The sequence below is a fragment of the Narcine bancroftii genome, chromosome 11 (assembly GCF_036971445.1).
Source record: "Narcine bancroftii isolate sNarBan1 chromosome 11, sNarBan1.hap1, whole genome shotgun sequence".
NCBI lineage: Eukaryota > Metazoa > Chordata > Chondrichthyes > Torpediniformes > Narcinidae > Narcine > Narcine bancroftii.
This window is the reverse complement of record NC_091479.1, coordinates 2,326,323-2,350,963: the sequence shown is the minus strand read 5'-3', so window position 1 is coordinate 2,350,963 and position 24,641 is coordinate 2,326,323.

Sequence of the window (24,641 nt, the reverse complement as noted above, 5' to 3'; positions counted from 1 at the left end):
GCCTCAGATTCCCCGCCTCAGATTCCCTGCCTCAGATTCCCTGCCTTTGATTGCCTGCCTCTGATTCCCTGCCTCTGATTCCCTGCCTCTGATTCCCTGCCTCTGATTCCCTGCCTCTGATTCCCTGCCTCTGATTCCCTGCCTCTGATTCCGAGCCTCTGATTCCACGCCTCTCTTTCCGTATCTCTGATTCCCCGCCTCTGATTCCCTGCCTCTGATACCCTGCCTCTCTTTGCCTGCCTCTATTTCGGTGCCTCTTTCTCTGCATCTAGTTTCCCACATCTCATTTGCCCACCCTGATAACCCGCCTCTGATTCCATGCCTCTGATTCCCTGCCTCTGATTCCCCGCCTCTGATTCCCTGCCTCTGATTCCCCGCCTCTGATTCCCTGCCTCAGATTCCCTGCCTCAGATTCCCTGCCTCAGATTCCCTGCCTCAGATTCCCTGCCTCAGATTCCCTGCCTCTGATTCCCCGCCTCTGATTCCCCGCCTCTTATTCCCCGCCTCTGATTCCCCGCCGCTGATTCCCCGCCTCTGATTCCCTGCCTCTATTTCCCCGCCTCTGATTCCCCGCCTCTGATTCCCCGCCTCAGATTTCCCGGCTCTGATTCCCTGCCTGAGATTCCCTGCCTGAGATTCCCCGCCTCAGATTCCCTGCCTCAGATTCCCCGCCTCAGATTCCCCACCTCAGATTCCCCACCGCAGATTCCCCATCTCAGATTCCCCGCCTCAGATTCCCCGCCTCAGATTCCCCGCCTCAGATTCCCTGCCTCAGATTCCCTGCCTCTGATTGCCTTCCTCTGATTCCCTGCCTCTGATTCCCTGCCTCTGATTCCCTGCCTCTGATTCCCTGCCTCTAATTCCCTGCCTCTGATTCCACACCTCTGATTCCACGCCTCTCTTTCCGTGTCTCTGATTCCCCGCCTCTGATTCCCTGCCTCTTATACCCTGCCTCTCTTTGCCTGCCTCTATTTCCGTGCCTCTTTCTCTGCATCTAGTTTCCCACATATCATTTGCCCCCTCTGATAACCCGCCTCTGATTCCATGCCTCTGATTCCCCGCCTCTGATCCCCGCCTCTGATTCCCCGCCTCTGATTCCCTGCCTCAGATTCCCTGCCTCAGATTCCTTGCCTCAGATTCCCTGCCTCTGATTCCACGCCTCTGATTCCCCGCCTCTGAATCCCCGCCTCTGATTCCCTGCCTCTGTTTCCCGCCTCTGATTCCCCGCGTCTGATTCCCCGCCTCAGATTCCCCGGCTCTGATTCCCTGTGTGAGATTCCATGCCTCAGATTCCCCGCCTCAGATTCCCTGCCTCAGATTCCCCGCCTCAGATTCCCCGCCTCAGATTCCCTGCCTCAGATTCCCTGCCTCAGATTCCCCGCCTCAGATTCCCCGCCTTAGATTCACCGCCTCAGATTCCCCGCCTCAGATTTCCTGCCTCAGATTCCCTGCCTCAGATTCCCTGCCTAGGATTCCCTTCATCTGATTCCCTTCATCTGATTCCCTGCCTCTGATTCCCTGCCTCCGATTCCATGCCTCTGATTCCCCACCTCTGATTCCCCGCCTCAGATTCCCTGCCTCAGATTCCCTGCCTCAGATTCCCTGCCTCTGATTCCCTGCCTCAGATTCCCTGCCTCAGGTTCCCTGCCTCAGATTCCCTGCCTCTGATTGCCTGCCTCTGATTCCCTGCCTCTGATTCCCCGCCTCTGATTCCCTGCCTCTGATACCCTGCCTCTTTTTGCCTGCCTCTATTTCCGTGCCTCTTTCTCTGCATCTAGATTCCCACATCTCATTTGCCCCCTCTGATAACCCGCCTCTGATTCCATGCCTCCGATTCACTGCCTCAGATTCCCTGCCTCAGATACCCCGACTCAGATTTACCACCTCAGATTCCCCGCCTCAGATTCCCTGCCTCAGATTCCCTGCCTCAGATTCCCTGCCTCAGATTCCCTGCCTCAGATTCCCTGCCTCCGATTCCCCGCCTCTGCTTCCCCGCCTCTGATTCCCAGCCACTGATTCCCAGCCTGTGAATCACCGCCTCTGAATCCCCGCCTCTGATTCCCCGCCTCTGTTTCCCCGCCTCTGATTCCCCGCCTCTGATTCCCCGCCTCTGATTCCACGCCTCTGATTCCCCGCATCTGATTCCAGGCCTCTTATTCCCCGCCTCTGATTCCCCACCTCTGATTGCCTGCCACTGAGTGCCCGCCTCTGATTCCCCGCTTCTGATTCCCCGCCTCTGATTCCCCACCTCTGTCTGTATGCCTCTCTTACGCCTCCACTTTTTCCCCTACACTCTTTCCGCGCCTCTCTTTCCCTCCCTCAATTTCAACAACTCTGTTTGATCTGTTCTGTGTACCTCATTTTCAACACACAAGTTCCAACCACTATGTTTCACCCATCACTTTCCCCGCCTCTATTTTCCCGCCTATGTTTACCCGCCTCTGTTTATTCACCTGTTTCACTGCCTCTGATTCCCCGCCTCTGATTCCCCACCTCTGTCTCGACGCCTCTCTTTCGCCTCCACTCTTTCCCCTCCATTCTTTCCGTGCCTGTCTTTCTCTCCCTCAATTTCAACAACACTGTTTGATCTGTTTTGTGTACCTCATTTTAAACACACAACTTCCAACCACTATGTTTTGCCCGCCTCTTTCCCCGCCTCTATTTATCTACCTATGCTTACCTGCCTCTGTTTACCCGCCTGTTTCCCCGCCTCTGATTCCCCACCTTTCATTCCCCGCCACTCTTTCCCTGCCTCTATTTCCGCGCCTCTTTCTCTGCCTCTCTTTCCCCACATCCCTTTTCCTCCTGCTGATTCCCCGCCTCTGATTCCCCGCCTCTGATTCCCTGCCTCTGATTCCCCGCCTCTGATTCCCTGCCTCAGATTCCCTGCCTCAGATTCCCTGCCTCAGATACCCTGCCTCTGATTCCCCGCCTCTGATTCCCCGCCTCTTATTCCCCGCCTCAGATTCCCCGCCTCTGATTCCCCGCCTCTGATTCCCTGCCTCAGATTCCCAGGCTCTGATTCCCTGCATCAGATTCCCTGCCTCAGATTCCCTGCCTCTGATTCCCCACCTCTGATTCCCTGCCTCTGATTCCCCGCCTCTGATTCCCTGCCTCAGATTCTCTGCCTCAGATTCCCTGCCTCAGATTCCCTGCCTCTGATTCCCCGCCTTTGATTCCCCGCATCTTATTCCCCGCCTCTGATTCCCCGCCTCTGATTCCCTGCCTGAGATTCCCTGCCTCAGATACCCCACCTCAGATTCCCCGCCTCAGATTCCCCGCCTCAGATTCCCCGCCTCAGATTCCCCGCCTCAGATTCCCCGCCTCAGATTCCCCGCCTCAGATTCCCCGCCTCAGATTCCCCGCCTCAGATACCCCGCCTCAGATTCCCCGCCTCAGATTCCCCGCCTCAGATTCCCCGCCTCAGATTCCCCGCCTCAGATTCCCCGCCTCAGATTCCCCGCCTCAGATTCCCCGCCTCAGATTCCCTGCCTCAGATTCCCTGCCTCTGATTCCCTGCCTCTGATTCCCTGCCTCTGATTCCCTGCCTCTGATTCCCTGCCTCTGATTCCCTGCCTCTGATTCCGCGCCTCTGATTCCACGCCTCTCTTTCCGTATCTCTGATTCCCCGCCTCGGATTCCCTGCCTCAGATTCCCCGCCTCAGATTCCCTGCCTCAGATTCCCTGCCTGAGATTCCCTGCCTCAGATACCCCGCTTCAGATTCCCCGCCTCAGATTCCCCGCCTCAGATTCCCCGCCTCAGATTCCCCGCCTCAGATTCCCCGCCTCAGATTTCCCGCCTCAGATTCCCCGCCTTAGATTCCCCGCCTCAGATTCCCCGCCTTAGATTCCCCGCCTCTGATTCCCCGCCTTAGTTTCCCCGCCTCAGATTCCCCGCCTCAGATTCCCCGCCTCAGATTCCCTGCCTCAGATTCCCTGCCTTTGATTGCCTGCCTCTGATTCCCTGCCTGTGATTCCCTGCCTCTGATTCCCTGCCTCTGATTCCCTGCCTCTGATTCCCTGCCTCTGATTCCCTGCCTCTGATTCCGAGCCTCTGATTCCACGCCTCTCTTTCCGTATCTCTGATTCCCCGCCTCTGATTCCCTGCCTCTGATACCCTGCCTCTCTTTGCCTGCCTCTATTTCGGTGCCTCTTTCTCTGCATCTAGTTTCCCACATCTCATTTGCCCCCTCTGATAACCCGCCTCTGATTCCATGCCTCTGATTCCCTGCCTCTGATTCCCCGCCTCTGATTCCCTGCCTCTGATTCCCCGCCTCTGATTCCCTGCCTCAGATTCCCTGCCTCAGATTCCCTGCCTCAGATTCCCTGCCTCAGATTCCCTGCCTCAGATTCCCTGCCTCTGATTCCCCGCCTCTGATTCCCCGCCTCTTATTCCCCGCCTCTGATTCCCCGCCGCTGATTCCCCGCCTCTGATTCCCTGCCTCTATTTCCCCGCCTCTGATTCCCCGCCTCTGATTCCCCGCCTCAGATTTCCCGGCTCTGATTCCCTGCCTGAGATTCCCTGCCTGAGATTCCCCGCCTCAGATTCCCTGCCTCAGATTCCCCGCCTCAGATTCCCCACCTCAGATTCCCCGCCGCAGATTCCCCATCTCAGATTCCCCGCCTCAGATTCCCCTCCTCAGATTCCCCGCCTCAGATTCCCTGCCTCAGATTCCCTGCCTCTGATTGCCTTCCTCTGATTCCCTGCCTCTGATTCCCTGCCTCTGATTCCCTGCCTCTGATTCCCTGCCTCTAATTCCCTGCCTCTGATTCCGCACCTCTGATTCCACGCCTCTCTTTCCGTGTCTCTGATTCCCCGCCTCTGATTCCCTGCCTCTTATACCCTGCCTCTCTTTGCCTGCCTCTATTTCGGTGCCTCTTTCTCTGCATCTAGTTTCCCACATCTCATTTGCCCCCTCTGATAACCCGCCTCTGATTCCATGCCTCTGATTCCCCGCCTCTGATCCCCGCCTCTGATTCCCCGCCTCTGATTCCCTGCCTCAGATTCCCTGCCTCAGATTCCTTGCCTCAGATTCCCTGCCTCTGATTCCACGCCTCTGATTCCCCGCCTCTGAATCCCCGCCTCTGATTCCCTGCCTCTGTTTCCCGCCTCTGATTCCCCGCGTCTGATTCCCCGCCTCAGATTCCCCGGCTCTGTTTCCCTGTGTGAGATTCCATGCCTCAGATTCCCCGCCTCAGATTCCCTGCCTCAGATTCCCCGCCTCAGATTCCCCGCCTCAGATTCCCTGCCTCAGATTCCCTGCCTCAGATTCCCCGCCTCAGATTCCCCGCCTTAGATTCACCGCCTCAGATTCCCCGCCTCAGATTCCCTGCCTCAGATTCCCTGCCTCAGATTCCCTGCCCAGGATTCCCTTCATCTGATTCCCTTCATCTGATTCCCTGCCTCTGATTCCCTGCCTCTGATTCCATGCCTCTGATTCCCCACCTCTGATTCCCCGCCTCAGATTCCCTGCCTCAGATTCCCTGCCTCAGATTCCCTGCCTCTGATTCCCTGCCTCAGATTCCCTGCCTCAGGTTCCCTGCCTCAGATTCCCTGCCTCTGATTGCCTGCCTCTGATTCCCTGCCTCTGATTCCCTGCCTCTGATTGCCTGCCTCTGATTCCCTGCCTCTGATTCCCTGCCTCTGATTCCCTGCCTCTGATTCCGCACCTCTGATTCCACGCCTCTCTTTCCTTGTCTCTGATTCCCCGCCTCTGATTCCCTGCCTCTGATACCCTGCCTCTTTTTGCCTGCCTCTATTTCCGTGCCTCTTTCTCTGCATCTAGATTCCCACATCTCATTTGCCCCCTCTGATAACCCGCCTCTGATTCCATGCCTCTGATTCACTGCCTCTGATTCCCTGCCTCTGATTCCCCGCCTCTGATTCCCTACCTCAGATTCCCTGCCTCAGATTCCCTGCCTCAGATTACCCTCCTCTGATTCCCCGCCTTTGATTCCCCACCTCTTATTCCCCGCCTCTGATTCCCCACATCTGATTCCGCACCTCTGATTCCCTGCCTCTGTTTCCCCGCCTCTGATTCCCCGCCTCTGATTCCCCGCCTCAGATTCCCCGGCTCTGATTCCATGCCTCTGATTCACTGCCTCTGATTCCCTGCCTCTGATTCCCCGCCTCTGATTCCCTACCTCAGATTCCCTGCCTCAGATTCCCTGCCTCAGATTACCCTCCTCTGATTCCCCGCCTTTGATTCCCCACCTCTTATTCCCCGCCTCTGATTCCCCACATCTGATTCCGCACCTCTGATTCCCTGCCTCTGTTTCCCCGCCTCTGATTCCCCGCCTCTGATTCCCCGCCTCAGATTCCCCGGCTCTGATTCCCTGCCTGAGATTCCCTGCCTCAGATACCCCGCCTCAGATTCCCCGCCTCAGATTCCCCGCCTCAGATTCCCCGACTCAGATTCCCCGCCTCAGATTTCCCGCCTCAGATTCCCCGCCTCAGATTCCCCGCCTCTGATTCCCCGCCTTAGTTTCCCCGCCTCAGATTCCCCGCCTCAGATTCCCCGCCTCAGATTCCCTGCCTCAGATTCCCTGCCTTTGATTGCCTGCCTCTGATTCCCTGCCTCTGATTCCCTGCCTCTGATTCCCTGCCTCTGATTCCCTGCCTCTGATTCCCTGCCTCTGATTACCTGCCTCTGATTCCGAGCCTCTGATTCCACGCCTCTCTTTCCGTATCTCTGATTCCCCGCCTCTGATTCCCTGCCTCTGATACCCTGCCTCTCTTTGCCTGCCTCTATTTCGGTGCCTCTTTCTCTGCATCTAGTTTCCCACATCTCATTTGCCCCCTCTAATAACCCGCCTCTGATTCCATGCCTCTGATTCCCTGCCTCTGATTCCCCGCCTCTGATTCCCTGCCTCTGATTCCCCGCCTCTGATTCCCTGCCTCAGATTCCCTGCCTCAGATTCCCTGCCTCAGATTCCCTGCCTCAGATTCCCTGCCTCAGATTCCCTGCCTCTGATTCCCCGCCTCTGATTCCCCGCCTCTTATTCCCCGCCTCTGATTCCCCGCCGCTGATTCCCCGCCTCTGATTCCCTGCCTCTATTTCCCCGCCTCTGATTCCCCGCCTCTGATTCCCCGCCTCAGATTTCCCGGCTCTGATTCCCTGCCTGAGATTCCCTGCCTGAGATTCCCCGCCTCAGATTCCCTGCCTCAGATTCCCCGCCTCAGATTCCCCACCTCAGATTCCCCGCCGCAGATTCCCCATCTCAGATTCCCCGCCTCAGATTCCCCGCCTCAGATTCCCCGCCTCAGATTCCCTGCCTCAGATTCCCTGCCTCTGATTGCCTTCCTCTGATTCCCTGCCTCTGATTCCCTGCCTCTGATTCCCTGCCTCTGATTCCCTGCCTCTAATTCCCTGCCTCTGATTCCGCACCTCTGATTCCACGCCTCTCTTTCCGTGTCTCTGATTCCCCGCCTCTGATTCCCTGCCTCTTACACCCTGCCTCTCTTTGCCTGCCTCTATTTCCGTGCCTCTTTCTCTGCATCTAGTTTCCCACATCTCATTTGCCCCCTCTGATAACCCGCCTCTGATTCCATGCCTCTGATTCCCCGCCTCTGATCCACGCCTCTGATTCCCCGCCTCTGATTCTCTGCCTCAGATTCCCTGCCTCAGATTCCTTGCCTCAGATTCCCTGCCTCTGATTCCACGCCTCTGATTCCCCGCCTCTGAATCCCCGCCTCTGATTCCCTGCCTCTGTTTCCCGACTCTGATTCCCCGCGTCTGATTCCCCGCCTCAGATTCCCCGCCTCTGATCCCCGCCTCTGATTCCCCGCCTCTGATTCCCTGCCTCAGATTCCCTGCCTCAGATTCCTTGCCTCAGATTCCCTGCCTCTGATTCCACGCCTCTGATTCCCCGCCTCTGAATCCCCGCCTCTGATTCCCTGCCTCTGTTTCCCGCCTCTGATTCCCCGCGTCTGATTCCCCGCCTCAGATTCCCCGGCTCTGTTTCCCTGTGTGAGATTCCATGCCTCAGATTCCCCGCCTCAGATTCCCTGCCTCAGATTCCCCGCCTCAGATTCCCCGCCTCAGATTCCCTGCCTCAGATTCCCTGCCTCAGATTCCCCGCCTCAGATTCCCCGCCTTAGATTCACCGCCTCAGATTCCCCGCCTCAGATTCCCTGCCTCAGATTCCCTGCCTCAGATTCCCTGCCCAGGATTCCCTTCATCTGATTCCCTTCATCTGATTCCCTGCCTCTGATTCCCTGCCTCTGATTCCATGCCTCTGATTCCCCACCTCTGATTCCCCGCCTCAGATTCCCTGCCTCAGATTCCCTGCCTCAGATTCCCTGCCTCTGATTCCCTGCCTCAGATTCCCTGCCTCAGGTTCCCTGCCTCAGATTCCCTGCCTCTGATTGCCTGCCTCTGATTCCCTGCCTCTGATTCCCTGCCTCTGATTGCCTGCCTCTGATTCACTGCCTCTGATTCCCTGCCTCTGATTCCCTGCCTCTGATTCCGCACCTCTGATTCCACGCCTCTCTTTCCTTGTCTCTGATTCCCCGCCTCTGATTCCCTGCCTCTGATACCCTGCCTCTTTTTGCCTGCCTCAATTTCCGTGCCTCTTTCTCTGCATCTAGATTCCCACATCTCATTTGCCCCCTCTGATAACCCGCCTCTGATTCCATGCCTCTGATTCACTGCCTCTGATTCCCTGCCTCTGATTCCCCGCCTCTGATTCCCTACCTCAGATTCCCTGCCTCAGATTCCCTGCCTCAGATTACCTGCCTCTGATTCCCCGCCTTTGATTCCCCACCTCTTATTCCCCGCCTCTGATTCCCCACATCTGATTCCGCACCTCTGATTCCCTGCCTCAGATTCCCTGCCTCAGATTACCTGCCTCTGATTCCCCGCCTTTGATTCCCCACCTCTTATTCCCTGCCTCTGATTCCCCGCCTCTGATTCCCTACCTCAGATTCCCTGCCTCAGATTCCCTGCCTCAGATTACCTGCCTCTGTTTCCCCGCCTCTGATTCCCCGCCTCTGATTCCCCGCCTCAGATTCCCCGGCTCTGATTCCCTGCCTGAGATTCCCTGCCTCAGATACCCCGCCTCAGATTCCCCGCCTCAGATTCCCCGCCTCAGATTCCCCGCCTCAGATTCCCCACCTCAGATTTCCCGCCTCAGATTCCCCGCCTCAGATTCCCCGCCTCAGATTCCCCGCCTCAGATTCCCCGCCTCTGATTCCCCGCCTTAGTTTCCCCGCCTCAGATTCCCCGCCTCAGATTCCCCGCCTCAGATTCCCTGCCTCAGATTCCCTGCCTTTGATTGCCTGCCTCTGATTCCCTGCCTCTGATTCCCTGCCTCTGATTCCCTGCCTCTGATTCCCTGCCTCTGATTCCCTGCCTCTGATTCCCTGCCTCTGATTCCGAGCCTCTGATTCCACGCCTCTCTTTCCGTATCTCTGATTCCCCGCCTCTGATTCCCTGCCTCTGATACCCTGCCTCTCTTTGCCTGCCTCTATTTCGGTGCCTCTTTCTCTGCATCTAGTTTCCCACATCTCATTTGCCCCCTCTAATAACCCGCCTCTGATTCCATGCCTCTGATTCCCTGCCTCTGATTCCCCGCCTCTGATTCCCTGCCACTGATTCCCCGCCTCTGATTCCCTGCCTCAGATTCCCTGCCTCAGATTCCCTGCCTCAGATTCCCTGCCTCAGATTCCCTGCCTCAGATTCCCTGCCTCTGATTCCCCGCCTCTGATTCCCCGCCTCTTATTCCCCGCCTCTGATTCCCCGCCGCTGATTCCCCGCCTCTGATTCCCTGCCTCTATTTCCCCGCCTCTGATTCCCCGCCTCTGATTCCCCGCCTCAGATTTCCCGGCTCTGATTCCCTGCCTGAGATTCCCTGCCTGAGATTCCCCGCCTCAGATTCCCTGCCTCAGATTCCCCGCCTCAGATTCCCCACCTCAGATTCCCCGCCGCAGATTCCCCATCTCAGATTCCCCGCCTCAGATTCCCCGCCTCAGATTCCCCGCCTCAGATTCCCTGCCTCAGATTCCCTGCCTCTGATTGCCTTCCTCTGATTCCCTGCCTCTGATTCCCTGCCTCTGATTCCCTGCCTCTGATTCCCTGCCTCTAATTCCCTGCCTCTGATTCCGCACCTCTGATTCCACGCCTCTCTTTCCGTGTCTCTGATTCCCCGCCTTTGATTCCCTGCCTCTTATACCCTGCCTCTCTTTGCCTGCCTCTATTTCCGTGCCTCTTTCTCTGCATCTAGTTTCCCACATCTCATTTGCCCCCTCTGATAACCCGCCTCTGATTCCATGCCTCTGATTCCCCGCCTCTGATCCCCGCCTCTTATTCCCCGCCTCTGATTCTCTGCCTCAGATTCCCTGCCTCAGATTCCTTGCCTCAGATTCCCTGCCTCTGATTCCACGCCTCTGATTCCCCGCCTCTGAATCCCCGCCTCTGATTCCCTGCCTCTGTTTCCCGACTCTGATTCCCCGCGTCTGATTCCCCGCCTCAGATTCCCCGGCTCTGATTCCCTGTGTGAGATTCCATGCCTCAGATTCCCCGCCTCAGATTCCCTGCCTCAGATTCCCCGCCTCAGATTCCCCGCCTCAGATTCCCTGCCTCAGATTCCCTGCCTCAGATTCCCCGCCTCAGATTCCCCGCCTTAGATTCACCGCCTCAGATTCCCCGCCTCAGATTCCCTGCCTCAGATTCCCTGCCTCAGATTCCCTGCCTAGGATTCCCTTCATCTGATTCCCTTCATCTGATTCCCTGCCTCTGATTCCCTGCCTCCGATTCCATGCCTCTGATTCCCCACCTCTGATTCCCCGCCTCAGATTCCCTGCCTCAGATTCCCTGCCTCAGATTCCCTGCCTCTGATTCCCTGCCTCAGATTCCCTGCCTCAGGTTCCCTGCCTCAGATTCCCTGCCTCTGATTGCCTGCCTCTGATTCCCTGCCTCTGATTCCCTGCCTCTGATTCCCTGCCTCTGATTCCGCACCTCTGATTCCACGCCTCTCTTTCCTTGTCTCTGATTCCCCGCCTCTGATTCCCTGCCTCTGATACCCTGCCTCTTTTTGCCTGCCTCTATTTCCGTGCCTCTTTCTCTGCATCTAGATTCCCACATCTCATTTGCCCCCTCTGATAACCCGCCTCTGATTCCATGCCTCTGATTCACTGCCTCAGATTCCCTGCCTCAGATACCCCGACTCAGATTTACCACCTCAGATTCCCCGCCTCAGATTCCCTGCCTCAGATTCCCTGCCTCAGATTCCCTGCCTCAGATTCCCTGCCTCAGATTCCCTGCCTCCGATTCCCCGCCTCTGATTCCCCGCCTCTGATTCCCAGCCACTGATTCCCAGCCTGTGAATCACCGCCTCTGAATCCCCGCCTCTGATTCCCCGCCTCTGTTTCCCCGCCTCTGATTCCCCGCCTCTGATTCCCCGCCTCTGATTCCACGCCTCTGATTCCCCGCATCTGATTCCAGGCCTCTTATTCCCCGCCTCTGATTCCCCACCTCTGATTGCCTGCCACTGAGTGCCCGCCTCTGATTCCCCGCTTCTGATTCCCCGCCTCTGATTCCCCACCTCTGTCTGTATGCCTCTCTTACGCCTCCACTTTTTCCCCTACACTCTTTCCGCGCCTCTCTTTCCCTCCCTCAATTTCAACAACTCTGTTTGATCTGTTCTGTGTACCTCATTTTCAACACACAAGTTCCAACCACTATGTTTCACCCATCACTTTCCCCGCCTCTATTTTCCCGCCTATGTTTACCCGCCTCTGTTTATTCACCTGTTTCACTGCCTCTGATTCCCCGCCTCTGATTCCCCACCTCTGTCTCGACGCCTCTCTTTCGCCTCCACTCTTTCCCCTCCATTCTTTCCGTGCCTGTCTTTCTCTCCCTCAATTTCAACAACACTGTTTGATCTGTTTTGTGTACCTCATTTTAAACACACAACTTCCAACCACTATGTTTTGCCCGCCTCTTTCCCCGCCTCTATTTATCTACCTATGCTTACCTGCCTCTGTTTACCCGCCTGTTTCCCCGCCTCTGATTCCCCACCTTTCATTCCCCGCCACTCTTTCCCTGCCTCTATTTCCGCGCCTCTTTCTCTGCCTCTCTTTCCCCACATCCCTTTTCCTCCTGCTGATTCCCCGCCTCTGATTCCCCGCCTCTGATTCCCTGCCTCTGATTCCCCGCCTCTGATTCCCTGCCTCAGATTCCCTGCCTCAGATTCCCTGCCTCAGATTCCCTGCCTCTGATTCCCCGCCTCTGATTCCCCGCCTCTTATTCCCCGCCTCAGATTCCCCGCCTCTGATTCCCCGCCTCTGATTCCCTGCCTCAGATTCCCAGGCTCTGATTCCCTGCATCAGATTCCCTGCCTCAGATTCCCTGCCTCTGATTCCCCGCCTCTGATTCCCTGCCTCTGATTCCCCGCCTCTGATTCCCTGCCTCAGATTCTCTGCCTCAGATTCCCTGCCTCAGATTCCCTGCGTCTGATTCCCCGCCTTTGATTCCCCGCCTCTTATTCCCCCCCTCTGATTCCCCGCCTCTGATTCCCTGCCTGAGATTCCCTGCCTCAGATACCCCACCTCAGATTCCCCGCCTCAGATTCCCCGCCTCAGATTCCCCGCCTCAGATTCCCCGCCTCAGATTCCCCGCCTCAGATACCCCGCCTCAGATTCCCCGCCTCAGATTCCCCGCCTCAGATTCCCCGCCTCAGATTCCCCGCCTCAGATTCCCCGCCTCAGATTCCCCGCCTCAGATTCCCCGCCTCAGATTCCCTGCCTCAGATTCCCTGCCTCTGATTCCCTGCCTCTGATTCCCTGCCTCTGATTCCCTGCCTCTGATTCCGCGCCTCTGATTCCACGCCTCTCTTTCCGTATCTCTGATTCCCCGCCTCGGATTCCCTGCCTCAGATTCCCCGCCTCAGATTCCCTGCCTCAGATTCCCTGCCTGAGATTCCCTGCCTCAGATACCCCGCCTCAGATTCCCCGCCTCAGATTCCCCGCCTCAGATTCCCCGCCTCAGATTCCCCGCCTCAGATTTCCCGCCTCAGATTCCCCGCCTCAGATTCCCCGCCTCAGATTCCCCGCCTTAGATTCCCCGCCTCTGATTCCCCGCCTTAGTTTCCCCGCCTCAGATTCCCCGCCTCAGATTCCCCGCCTCAGATTCCCTGCCTCAGATTCCCTGCCTTTGATTGCCTGCCTCTGATTCCCTGCCTGTGATTCCCTGCCTCTGATTCCCTGCCTCTGATTCCCTGCCTCTGATTCCCTGCCTCTGATTCCCTGCCTCTGATTCCGAGCCTCTGATTCCACGCCTCTCTTTCCGTATCTCTGATTCCCCGCCTCTGATTCCCTGCCTCTGATACCCTGCCTCTCTTTGCCTGCCTCTATTTCGGTGCCTCTTTCTCTGCATCTAGTTTCCCACATCTCATTTGCCCCCTCTGATAACCCGCCTCTGATTCCATGCCTCTGATTCCCTGCCTCTGATTCCCCGCCTCTGATTCCCTGCCTCTGATTCCCCGCCTCTGATTCCCTGCCTCAGATTCCCTGCCTCAGATTCCCTGCCTCAGATTCCCTGCCTCAGATTCCCTGCCTCAGATTCCCTGCCTCTGATTCCCCGCCTCTGATTCCCCGCCTCTTATTCCCCGCCTCTGATTCCCCGCCGCTGATTCCCCGCCTCTGATTCCCTGCCTCTATTTCCCCGCCTCTGATTCCCCGCCTCTGATTCCCCGCCTCAGATTTCCCGGCTCTGATTCCCTGCCTGAGATTCCCTGCCTGAGATTCCCCGCCTCAGATTCCCTGCCTCAGATTCCCCGCCTCAGATTCCCCACCTCAGATTCCCCGCCGCAGATTCCCCATCTCAGATTCCCCGCCTCAGATTCCCCGCCTCAGATTCCCCGCCTCAGATTCCCTGCCTCAGATTCCCTGCCTCTGATTGCCTTCCTCTGATTCCCTGCCTCTGATTCCCTGCCTCTGATTCCCTGCCTCTGATTCCCTGCCTCTAATTCCCTGCCTCTGATTCCGCACCTCTGATTCCACGCCTCTCCTTCCGTGTCTCTGATTCCCCGCCTCTGATTCCCTGCCTCTTATACCCTGCCTCTCTTTGCCTGCCTCTATTTCCGTGCCTCTTTCTCTGCATCTAGTTTCCCACATCTCATTTGCCCCCTCTGATAACCCGCCTCTGATTCCATGCCTCTGATTCCCCGCCTCTGATCCCCGCCTCTGATTCCCCGCCTCTGATTCCCTGCCTCAGATTCCCTGCCTCAGATTCCTTGCCTCAGATTCCCTGCCTCTGATTCCACGCCTCTGATTCCCCGCCTCTGAATCCCCGCCTCTGATTCCCTGCCTCTGTTTCCCGCCTCTGATTCCCCGCGTCTGATTCCCCGCCTCAGATTCCCCGGCTCTGTTTCCCTGTGTGAGATTCCATGCCTCAGATTCCCCGCCTCAGATTCCCTGCCTCAGATTCCCCGCCTCAGATTCCCCGCCTCAGATTCCCTGCCTCAGATTCCCTGCCTCAGATTCCCCGCCTCAGATTCCCCGCCTTAGATTCACCGCCTCAGATTCCCCGCCTCAGATTCCCTGCCTCAGATTCCCTGCCTCAGATTCCCTGCCCAGGATTCCCTTCATCTGATTCCCTTCATCTGATTCCCTGCCTCTGATTCCCTGCCTCTGATTCCATGCCTCTGATTCCCCACCTCTGATTCCCCGCCTCAGATTCCCTGCCTCAGATTCCCTGCCTCAGATTCCCTGCCTCTGATTCCCTGCCTCAGATTCCCTGCCTCAGGTTCCCTGCCTCAGATTCCCTGCCTCTGATTGCCTGCCTCTGATTCCCTGCCTCTGATTCCCTGCCTCTGATTGCCTGCCTCTGATTCCCTGCCTCTGATTCCCTGCCTCTGATTCCCTGCCTCTGATTCCGCACCTCTGATTCCACGCATCTCTTTCCTTGTCTCTGATTCCCCGCCTCTGATTCCCTGCCTCTGATACCCTGCCTCTTTTTGCCTGCCTCTATTTCCGTGCCTCTTTCTCTGCATCTAGATTCCCACATCTCATTTGCCCCCTCTGATAACCCGCCTCTGATTCCATGCCTCTGATTCACTGCCTCAGATTCCCTGCCTCAGATACCCCGACTCAGATTTACCACCTCAGATTCCCCGCCTCAGATTCCCTGCCTCAGATTCCCTGCCTCAGATTCCCTGCCTCAGATTCCCTGCCTCAGATTCCCTGCCTCCGATTCCCCGCCTCTGATTCCCCGCCTCTGATTCCCAGCCACTGATTCCCAGCCTGTGAATCACCGCCTCTGAATCCCCGCCTCTGATTCCCCGCCTCTGTTTCCCCGCCTCTGATTCCCCGCCTCTGATTCCCCGCCTCTGATTCCACGCCTCTGATTCCCCGCATCTGATTCCAGGCCTCTTATTCCCCGCCTCTGATTCCCCACCTCTGATTGCCTGCCACTGAGTGCCCGCCTCTGATTCCCCGCTTCAGATTCCCCGCCTCAGATTCCCTGCCTCAGATTCCCTGCCTCTGATTCCCTGCCTCTGATTCCCTGCCTCTGATTCCCTGCCTCTGATTCCGCGCCTCTGATTCCACGCCTCTCTTTCCGTATCTCTGATTCCCCGCCTCGGATTCCCTGCCTCAGATTCCCCGCCTCAGATTCCCTGCCTCAGATTCCCTGCCTGAGATTCCCTGCCTCAGATACCCCGCCTCAGATTCCCCGCCTCAGATTCCCCGCCTCAGATTCCCCGCCTCAGATTCCCCGCCTCAGATTTCCCGCCTCAGATTCCCCGCCTCAGATTCCCCGCCTCAGATTCCCCGCCTTAGATTCCCCGCCTCTGATTCCCCGCCTTAGTTTCCCCGCCTCAGATTCCCCGCCTCAGATTCCCCGCCTCAGATTCCCTGCCTCAGATTCCCTGCCTTTGATTGCCTGCCTCTGATTCCCTGCCTGTGATTCCCTGCCTCTGATTCCCTGCCTCTGATTCCCTGCCTCTGATTCCCTGCCTCTGATTCCCTGCCTCTGATTCCGAGCCTCTGATTCCACGCCTCTCTTTCCGTATCTCTGATTCCCCGCCTCTGATTCCCTGCCTCTGATACCCTGCCTCTCTTTGCCTGCCTCTATTTCGGTGCCTCTTTCTCTGCATCTAGTTTCCCACATCTCATTTGCCCCCTCTGATAACCCGCCTCTGATTCCATGCCTCTGATTCCCTGCCTCTGATTCCCCGCCTCTGATTCCCTGCCTCTGATTCCCCGCCTCTGATTCCCTGCCTCAGATTCCCTGCCTCAGATTCCCTGCCTCAGATTCCCTGCCTCAGATTCCCTGCCTCAGATTCCCTGCCTCTGATTCCCCGCCTCTGATTCCCCGCCTCTTATTCCCCGCCTCTGATTCCCCGCCGCTGATTCCCCGCCTCTGATTCCCTGCCTCTATTTCCCCGCCTCTGATTCCCCGCCTCTGATTCCCCGCCTCAGATTTCCCGGCTCTGATTCCCTGCCTGAGATTCCCTGCCTGAGATTCCCCGCCTCAGATTCCCTGCCTCAGATTCCCCGCCTCAGATTCCCCACCTCAGATTCCCCGCCGCAGATTCCCCATCTCAGATTCCCCGCCTCAGATTCCCCGCCTCAGATTCCCCGCCTCAGATTCCCTGCCTCAGATTCCCTGCCTCTGATTGCCTTCCTCTGATTCCCTGCCTCTGATTCCCTGCCTCTGATTCCCTGCCTCTGATTCCCTGCCTCTAATTCCCTGCCTCTGATTCCGCACCTCTGATTCCACGCCTCTCCTTCCGTGTCTCTGATTCCCCGCCTCTGATTCCCTGCCTCTTATACCCTGCCTCTCTTTGCCTGCCTCTATTTCCGTGCCTCTTTCTCTGCATCTAGTTTCCCACATCTCATTTGCCCCCTCTGATAACCCGCCTCTGATTCCATGCCTCTGATTCCCCGCCTCTGATCCCCGCCTCTGATTCCCCGCCTCTGATTCCCTGCCTCAGATTCCCTGCCTCAGATTCCTTGCCTCAGATTCCCTGCCTCTGATTCCACGCCTCTGATTCCCCGCCTCTGAATCCCCGCCTCTGATTCCCTGCCTCTGTTTCCCGCCTCTGATTCCCCGCGTCTGATTCCCCGCCTCAGATTCCCCGGCTCTGTTTCCCTGTGTGAGATTCCATGCCTCAGATTCCCCGCCTCAGATTCCCTGCCTCAGATTCCCCGCCTCAGATTCCCCGCCTCAGATTCCCTGCCTCAGATTCCCTGCCTCAGATTCCCCGCCTCAGATTCCCCGCCTTAGATTCACCGCCTCAGATTCCCCGCCTCAGATTCCCTGCCTCAGATTCCCTGCCTCAGATTCCCTGCCCAGGATTCCCTTCATCTGATTCCCTTCATCTGATTCCCTGCCTCTGATTCCCTGCCTCTGATTCCATGCCTCTGATTCCCCACCTCTGATTCCCCGCCTCAGATTCCCTGCCTCAGATTCCCTGCCTCAGATTCCCTGCCTCTGATTCCCTGCCTCAGATTCCCTGCCTCAGGTTCCCTGCCTCAGATTCCCTGCCTCTGATTGCCTGCCTCTGATTCCCTGCCTCTGATTCCCTGCCTCTGATTGCCTGCCTCTGATTCCCTGCCTCTGATTCCCTGCCTCTGATTCCCTGCCTCTGATTCCGCACCTCTGATTCCACGCATCTCTTTCCTTGTCTCTGATTCCCCGCCTCTGATTCCCTGCCTCTGATACCCTGCCTCTTTTTGCCTGCCTCTATTTCCGTGCCTCTTTCTCTGCATCTAGATTCCCACATCTCATTTGCCCCCTCTGATAACCCGCCTCTGATTCCATGCCTCTGATTCACTGCCTCAGATTCCCTGCCTCAGATACCCCGACTCAGATTTACCACCTCAGATTCCCCGCCTCAGATTCCCTGCCTCAGATTCCCTGCCTCAGATTCCCTGCCTCAGATTCCCTGCCTCAGATTCCCTGCCTCCGATTCCCCGCCTCTGATTCCCCGCCTCTGATTCCCAGCCACTGATTCCCAGCCTGTGAATCACCGCCTCTGAATCCCCGCCTCTGATTCCCCGCCTCTGTTTCCCCGCCTCTGATTCCCCGCCTCTGATTCCCCGCCTCTGATTCCACGCCTCTGATTCCCCGCATCTGATTCCAGGCCTCTTATTCCCCGCCTCTGATTCCCCACCTCTGATTGCCTGCCACTGAGTGCCCGCCTCTGATTCCCCGCTTCTGATTCCCCGCCTCTGATTCCCCACCTCTGTCTGTATGCCTCTCTTACGCCTCCAATTTTTCCCCTACACTCTTTCCGCGCCTCTCTTTCCCTCCCTCAATTTCAACAACTCTGTTTGATCTGTTCTGTGTACCTCATTTTCAACACACAAGTTCCAACCACTATGTTTCACCCATCACTTTCCCCGCCTCTATTTTCCCGCCTATGTTTACCCGCCTCTGTTTATTCACCTGTTTCACTCCCTCTGATTCCCCGCCTCTGATTCCCCACCTCTGTCTCGACGCCTCTCTTTCGCCTCCACTCTTTCCCCTCCATTCTTTCCGTGCCTGTCTTTCCCTCCCTCAATTTCAACAACACTGTTTGATCTGTTTTGTGTACCTCATTTTAAACACACAACTTCCAACCACTATGTTTTGCCCGCCTCTTTCCCCGCCTCTATTTATCTACCTATGCTTACCTGCCTCTGTTTACCCGCCTGTTTCCCCGCCTCTGATTCCCCACCTTTCATTCCCCGCCACACTTTCCCTGCCTCTATTTCCGCGCCTCTTTCTCTGCCTCTCTTTCCCCACATCCCTTTTCCTCCCGCTGATTCCCCGCCTCTGATTCCCCGCCTCTGATTCCCTGCCTCTGATTCCCCGCCTCTGATTCCCTGCCTCAGATTCCCTGCCTCAGATTCCCTGCCTCAGATTCCCTGCCTCTGATTCCCCGCCTCTGATTCCCCGCCTCTTATTCCCCGCCTCAGATTCCCCGCCTCTGATTCCCCGCCTCTGATTCCCTGCCTCAGATTCCCAGGCTCTGATTCCCTGCATCAGATTCCCTGCCTCAGATTCCCTGCCTCTGATTCCCCGCCTCTGATTCCCTGCCTCTGATTCCCCGCCTCTGATTCCCTGCCTCAGATTCTCTGCCTCAGATTCCCTGCCTCAGATTCCCTGCCTCTGATTCCCCGCCTTTGATTCCCCGCCTCTTATTCCCCGCCTCTGATTCCCCGCCTCTGATTCCCTGCCTCTGATTCCCCGCCTCTGATTCCCTGCCTCAGATTCCCTGCCTCAGATTCCCTGCCTCAGATTCCCTGCCTCTGATTCCCCGCCTCTGATTCCCCGCCTCTTATTCCCCGCCTCAGATTCCCCGCCTCTGATTCCCCGCCTCTGATTCCCTGCCTCAGATTCCCAGGCTCTGATTCCCTGCATCAGATTCCCTGCCTGAGATTCCCTGCCTCTGATTCCCCACCTCTGATTCCCTGCCTCTGATTCCCCGCCTCTGATTCCCTGCCTCAGATTCTCTGCCTCAGATTCCCTGCCTCAGATTCCCTGCCTCTGATTCCCCGCCTTTGATTCCCCGCCTCTTATTCCCCCCCTCTGATTCCCCGCCTCTGATTCCCTGCCTGAGATTCCCTGCCTCAGATACCCCACCTCAGATTCCCCGCGTCAGATTCCCCGCCTCAGATTCCCCGCCTCAGATTCCCCGCCTCAGATTCCCCGCCTCAGATACCCCGCCTCAGATTCCCCGCCTCAGATTCCCCGCCTCAGATTCCCCGCCTCAGATTCCCCGCCTCAGATTCCCCGCCTCAGATTCCCCGCCTCAGATTCCCCGCCTCAGATTCCCTGCCTCAGATTCCCTGCCTCTGATTCCCTGCCTCTGATTCCCTGCCTCTGATTCCCTGCCTCTGATTCCGCGCCTCTGATTCCACGCCTCTCTTTCCGTATCTCTGATTCCCCGCCTCGGATTCCCTGCCTCAGATTCCCCGCCTCAGATTCCCTGCCTCAGATTCCCTGCCTGAGATTCCCTGCCTCAGATACCCCGCCTCAGATTCCCCGCCTCAGATTCCCCGCCTCAGATTCCCCGCCTCAGATTCCCCGCCTCAGATTTCCCGCCTCAGATTCCCCGCCTCAGATTCCCCGCCTCAGATTCCCCGCCTTAGATTCCCCGCCTCTGATTCCCCGCCTTAGTTTCCCCGCCTCAGATTCCCCGCCTCAGATTCCCCGCCTCAGATTCCCTGCCTCAGATTCCCTGCCTTTGATTGCCTGCCTCTGATTCCCTGCCTGTGATTCCCTGCCTCTGATTCCCTGCCTCTGATTCCCTGCCTCTGATTCCCTGCCTCTGATTCCCTGCCTCTGATTCCGAGCCTCTGATTCCACGCCTCTCTTTCCGTATCTCTGATTCCCCGCCTCTGATTCCCTGCCTCTGATACCCTGCCTCTCTTTGCCTGCCTCTATTTCGGTGCCTCTTTCTCTGCATCTAGTTTCCCACATCTCATTTGCCCCCTCTGATAACCCGCCTCTGATTCCATGCCTCTGATTCCCTGCCTCTGATTCCCCGCCTCTGATTCCCTGCCTCTGATTCCCCGCCTCTGATTCCCTGCCTCAGATTCCCTGCCTCAGATTCCCTGCCTCAGATTCCCTGCCTCAGATTCCCTGCCTCAGATTCCCTGCCTCTGATTCCCCGCCTCTGATTCCCCGCCTCTTATTCCCCGCCTCTGATTCCCCGCCGCTGATTCCCCGCCTCTGATTCCCTGCCTCTATTTCCCCGCCTCTGATTCCCCGCCTCTGATTCCCCGCCTCAGATTTCCCGGCTCTGATTCCCTGCCTGAGATTCCCTGCCTGAGATTCCCCGCCTCAGATTCCCTGCCTCAGATTCCCCGCCTCAGATTCCCCACCTCAGATTCCCCGCCGCAGATTCCCCATCTCAGATTCCCCGCCTCAGATTCCCCGCCTCAGATTCCCCGCCTCAGATTCCCTGCCTCAGATTCCCTGCCTCTGATTGCCTTCCTCTGATTCCCTGCCTCTGATTCCCTGCCTCTGATTCCCTGCCTCTGATTCCCTGCCTCTAATTCCCTGCCTCTGATTCCGCACCTCTGATTCCACGCCTCTCCTTCCGTGTCTCTGATTCCCCGCCTCTGATTCCCTGCCTCTTATACCCTGCCTCTCTTTGCCTGCCTCTATTTCCGTGCCTCTTTCTCTGCATCTAGTTTCCCACATCTCATTTGCCCCCTCTGATAACCCGCCTCTGATTCCATGCCTCTGATTCCCCGCCTCTGATCCCCGCCTCTGATTCCCCGCCTCTGATTCCCTGCCTCAGATTCCCTGCCTCAGATTCCTTGCCTCAGATTCCCTGCCTCTGATTCCACGCCTCTGATTCCCCGCCTCTGAATCCCCGCCTCTGATTCCCTGCCTCTGTTTCCCGCCTCTGATTCCCCGCGTCTGATTCCACGCCTCAGATTCCCCGGCTCTGTTTCCCTGTGTGAGATTCCATGCCTCAGATTCCCCGCCTCAGATTCCCTGCCTCAGATTCCCCGCCTCAGATTCCCCGCCTCAGATTCCCTGCCTCAGATTCCCTGCCTCAGATTCCCCGCCTCAGATTCCCCGCCTTAGATTCACCGCCTCAGATTCCCCGCCTCAGATTCCCTGCCTCAGATTCCCTGCCTCAGATTCCCTGCCCAGGATTCCCTTCATCTGATTCCCTTCATCTGATTCCCTGCCTCTGATTCCCTGCCTCTGATTCCATGCCTCTGATTCCCCACCTCTGATTCCCCGCCTCAGATTCCCTGCCTCAGATTCCCTGCCTCAGATTCCCTGCCTCTGATTCCCTGCCTCAGATTCCCTGCCTCAGGTTCCCTGCCTCAGATTCCCTGCCTCTGATTGCCTGCCTCTGATTCCCTGCCTCTGATTCCCTGCCTCTGATTGCCTGCCTCTGATTCCCTGCCTCTGATTCCCTGCCTCTGATTCCCTGCCTCTGATTCCGCACCTCTGATTCCACGCATCTCTTTCCTTGTCTCTGATTCCCCGCCTCTGATTCCCTGCCTCTGATACCCTGCCTCTTTTTGCCTGCCTCTATTTCCGTGCCTCTTTCTCTGCATCTAGATTCCCACATCTCATTTGCCCCCTCTGATAACCCGCCTCTGATTCCATGCCTCTGATTCACTGCCTCAGATTCCCTGCCTCAGATACCCCGACTCAGATTTACCACCTCAGATTCCCCGCCTCAGATTCCCTGCCTCAGATTCCCTGCCTCAGATTCCCTGCCTCAGATTCCCTGCCTCAGATTCCCTGCCTCCGATTCCCCGCCTCTGATTCCCCGCCTCTGATTCCCAGCCACTGATTCCCAGCCTGTGAATCACCGCCTCTGAATCCCCGCCTCTGATTCCCCGCCTCTGTTTCCCCGCCTCTGATTCCCCGCCTCTGATTCCCCGCCTCTGATTCCACGCCTCTGATTCCCCGCATCTGATTCCAGGCCTCTTATTCCCCGCCTCTGATTCCCCACCTCTGATTGCCTGCCACTGAGTGCCCGCCTCTGATTCCCCGCTTCAGATTCCCCGCCTCAGATTCCCTGCCTCAGATTCCCTGCCTCTGATTCCCTGCCTCTGATTCCCTGCCTCTGATTCCCTGCCTCTGATTCCGCGCCTCTGATTCCACGCCTCTCTTTCCGTATCTCTGATTCCCCGCCTCGGATTCCCTGCCTCAGATTCCCCGCCTCAGATTCCCTGCCTCAGATTCCCTGCCTGAGATTCCCTGCCTCAGATACCCCGCCTCAGATTCCCCGCCTCAGATTCCCCACCTCAGATTCCCCGCCTCAGATTCCCCGCCTCAGATTTCCCGCCTCAGATTCCCCGCCTCAGATTCCCCGCCTCAGATTCCCCGCCTTAGATTCCCCGCCTCTGATTCCCCGCCTTAGTTTCCCCGCCTCAGATTCCCCGCCTCAGATTCCCCGCCTCAGATTCCCTGCCTCAGATTCCCTGCCTTTGATTGCCTGCCTCTGATTCCCTGCCTGTGATTCCCTGCCTCTGATTCCCTGCCTCTGATTCCCTGCCTCTGATTCCCTGCCTCTGATTCCCTGCCTCTGATTCCGAGCCTCTGATTCCACGCCTCTCTTTCCGTATCTCTGATTCCCCGCCTCTGATTCCCTGCCTCTGATACCCTGCCTCTCTTTGCCTGCCTCTATTTCGGTGCCTCTTTCTCTGCATCTAGTTTCCCACATCTCATTTGCCCCCTCTGATAACCCGCCTCTGATTCCATGCCTCTGATTCCCTGCCTCTGATTCCCCGCCTCTGATTCCCTGCCTCTGATTCCCCGCCTCTGATTCCCTGCCTCAGATTCCCTGCCTCAGATTCCCTGCCTCAGATTCCCTGCCTCAGATTCCCTGCCTCAGATTCCCTGCCTCTGATTCCCCGCCTCTGATTCCCCGCCTCTTATTCCCCGCCTCTGATTCCCCGCCGCTGATTCCCCGCCTCTGATTCCCTGCCTCTATTTCCCCGCCTCTGATTCCCCGCCTCTGATTCCCCGCCTCAGATTTCCCGGCTCTGATTCCCTGCCTGAGATTCCCTGCCTGAGATTCCCCGCCTCAGATTCCCTGCCTCAGATTCCCCGCCTCAGATTCCCCACCTCAGATTCCCCGCCGCAGATTCCCCATCTCAGATTCCCCGCCTCAGATTCCCCGCCTCAGATTCCCCGCCTCAGATTCCCTGCCTCAGATTCCCTGCCTCTGATTGCCTTCCTCTGATTCCCTGCCTCTGATTCCCTGCCTCTGATTCCCTGCCTCTGATTCCCTGCCTCTAATTCCCTGCCTCTGATTCCGCACCTCTGATTCCACGCCTCTCCTTCCGTGTCTCTGATTCCCCGCCTCTGATTCCCTGCCTCTTATACCCTGCCTCTCTTTGCCTGCCTCTATTTCCGTGCCTCTTTCTCTGCATCTAGTTTCCCACATCTCATTTGCCCCCTCTGATAACCCGCCTCTGATTCCATGCCTCTGATTCCCCGCCTCTGATCCCCGCCTCTGATTCCCCGCCTCTGATTCCCTGCCTCAGATTCCCTGCCTCAGATTCCTTGCCTCAGATTCCCTGCCTCTGATTCCACGCCTCTGATTCCCCGCCTCTGAATCCCCGCCTCTGATTCCCTGCCTCTGTTTCCCGCCTCTGATTCCCCGCGTCTGATTCCCCGCCTCAGATTCCCCGGCTCTGTTTCCCTGTGTGAGATTCCATGCCTCAGATTCCCCGCCTCAGATTCCCTGCCTCAGATTCCCCGCCTCAGATTCCCCGCCTCAGATTCCCTGCCTCAGATTCCCTGCCTCAGATTCCCCGCCTCAGATTCCCCGCCTTAGATTCACCGCCTCAGATTCCCCGCCTCAGATTCCCTGCCTCAGATTCCCTGCCTCAGATTCCCTGCCCAGGATTCCCTTCATCTGATTCCCTTCATCTGATTCCCTGCCTCTGATTCCCTGCCTCTGATTCCATGCCTCTGATTCCCCACCTCTGATTCCCCGCCTCAGATTCCCTGCCTCAGATTCCCTGCCTCAGATTCCCTGCCTCTGATTCCCTGCCTCAGATTCCCTGCCTCAGGTTCCCTGCCTCAGATTCCCTGCCTCTGATTGCCTGCCTCTGATTCCCTGCCTCTGATTCCCTGCCTCTGATTGCCTGCCTCTGATTCCCTGCCTCTGATTCCCTGCCTCTGATTCCCTGCCTCTGATTCCGCACCTCTGATTCCACG